The sequence below is a fragment of the Trichechus manatus genome, unplaced genomic scaffold (genome assembly GCF_000243295.1).
Source record: "Trichechus manatus latirostris isolate Lorelei unplaced genomic scaffold, TriManLat1.0 scaffold00026, whole genome shotgun sequence".
NCBI lineage: Eukaryota > Metazoa > Chordata > Mammalia > Sirenia > Trichechidae > Trichechus > Trichechus manatus.
Window position 1 is genome coordinate 14,007,559 of NW_004443962.1, and position 2,846 is coordinate 14,010,404.

Below are 2,846 nucleotides of genomic sequence, written 5' to 3' on the forward strand. Positions count from 1 at the left end.
CAGAAGGAATTGAAAAATGAAGTCAAGAAAGAAATGAAAACTAAAAGGAAGCTATTATACAATTGAAGGTTTCATTGGAAGCAGCACAGAGTAGACTAGACATAACTGAAAACATATTGGAGGGCAGAATTAATTAAAGCCAGAAAAATAAAACTAATCCACAACAATTAAAAGAGTTAGGGACAAAAATAATTGACATAAAGGATAAAGAAGATCCAACATATATCAAAGAGTGTAGAATCCATGGAATAGATAAAATATTTAAATATAAAATTCAATGATTTTTTTTTTTTCTGGAAACAAAAAAGGTCCTGGACTTACTGTGTTACAAAAAAAATTGACACAAAATGGTCAACACTAATATATTCTAACAAAATTACTGAACTTCGAAAGTTAAGAATCCTTACGTAACTAGGCAAAAAGACCAAATTGCATATAAGGAAAAAAATCAGGCTGGCTCAGACTTCTCCATAGCAACAATCAATACTAGTAAACAGTGGAACAATGTTTAACAGTTGTCAAGGGAAGAAAGTGTAGATTCAAGAAGTTTATTCCCAACTAAATTATCATTCTAGTATAAAGGCAACATTTGCACATGCAAAAACCTAGGGAATAGAATTCCTATGAGTTTTTCTATCAGATGGTTTTCTAGAAGATTGTAAAGGACAAACTTAAACAACCAAGAAATGAAGAAACTAGAGCAAAAGGGCAATTTGAATCCTCCGTCTTCTCCTTGGAAACCCTATGGGGCAATTCTACTCTGTCCTCTAGGGTCTCTGTTAGTTGGAATCAACTTGATGGCAATGAGTTTGGTTTTGGGTTTATGTATACATTACTTAAAAAATAAATTACTTAAAAAAAGAGACTAAGTCACTTAGGTAAGAGATGATGGTGATCTTGTTAGGGGACCTTGAGAAAGAGAAAAAAATCCTAATTAATTAGTAGTCCATCCGTTATCAGGCTGTTCCTAGTCACCTCCTCTCTACATCACTCACTTCTTCGAAGTTGTTTTGCAGACTCTCTGCAGAATTCCTGACAGATCTGGATTTAACCGGTTTAAGGAGGTCAGATATGCGCAGTGTGGATAAGGGTGATTGACAGACAACTTTGGCCCCCCTATGCATGCTCAGTAGCATAGGAAAACTCAGGTCAAGGAACCAAAAGACTCATGTCAAGGAACTTAAATCACAGGACATACGTCATCTGCAGTAACAGAGTCTATTTCAAAAGCGGAGGGTCCGTCAGCTGCTTCCGTGCCAAGTCCTGGTCCCCCCCAAATAAATAATCAAAAGAAACTATGACTAGTTAGAACTTCTGGATCCTGCCCACTGCTTTCCTCCACCCCTATATGAATATGTATAATTATAAAATGTAAATGCTCCCTCAAATCGAGGAACTCAATCTGAGGTTGATACCTCTGAGTTCCCGCTTGCTAGCCAGTGAAATAAACTCTTCCTCTCAAAGCAGCATCTGAGAGATTGGCTTCTTGCATGCTGAGCATGGACCCATTGGTCCGGTTTCAATCTGTGTTAGAGAAGTGGTAGTGGGGATGAAGAGAAGTGTATGCATTAGAAGTAATATCAGTTGGATTTTGTGTTGGAATGATGAGTAGTGTGGAAGAAGGAGGAATCAAAAATGATATATAGGTTTCTTCTGGCTTGGACAACTGGACAGATTAAGGTTCAGTTTGGCAAGATGGGTACACAGATCCCTTAGGATCTGTCCTCAGGCTTCTTTTCTTATCTCTCATGATTTCATCTCTTCCCATGTCTTCATCTTTCATCTCTGTGTGGACAGTATCCATATCTTTTATAAACTCTAGATTATCTGGGTTATCAGATGGACATTAACTCAAACACATATCTTTAACTAATTACAGGACTAAAGAATCACTTAGTTTTGATCTAACATGGACCTTAGAAGTTTATTATGGTCCAGCCATTTTATTTTACCAGTGAAGACCTTAATATGACTTGTAAGTTTTTGTTATAAACTTGAATAAGTTGGAGCATGAACTGACATATTTTTTCTCTCTCTCCTCTTCCTTTATTTAAGTGATAATAAACTATAACATTCCTAAGTGATGGATTCTAGAAAGACATGTTCCTTTAGCCTCATGTGACACATACATAACACATGGGAATTAATGAGAAAACTGTCTCCTGCTCTTGTCATCTCTGCCTAGTTGATTTTAACAAATTTCCAGCTACCTAGATTCAAAATCTTAGATACCACTTTATTCTCTCTTGTTCTCATTACCCTCTCCTGTCCCAGACCCTTCATCAGTCACCTGTAAAGTACTTTTGGTTTTCTTTCTGAAACATGTTATACCTGTTATCATTTTCCCTATGGATATTATTATAGCTTTAGTTCAGACTCTCTTGTCAGAATGATGACAGTGGCCTCCAAACTGATCACTTTGCTTTTAGGCTTTGTCTTTTTCAATTTATCTTCTGAATTACAGCATAACGTTTTCTTCTAAAAGCATGGATCTTATTGTAAAACTTGGGTCTTCTTGTAAAATGTTCAATGACTGTTTAAAGCAGATAAAGTCCATATTTCTTGAATGGCATTCAAGCCCTCCATGACTTGTAACTAGCCTTTTTTTTTTTTAATGATTTCACTTCTGAATACACATGCTACTGGAACCATACTTGACTATTCATCTTTCGAAAGATCTACTTTTCCACTCACGTGTATTGCTGTTGTTGTTAGGTGTCCTCAAGTCAGTTCTGACTCATAGCGACTCTGTGTACAACAGAACAAAACTCTACTCGGTCCTGCACCATCCTCACAATGATTGTTATGCTTGAGTCCATTGTTGCAGCCACTGTGTCAGTCCATCT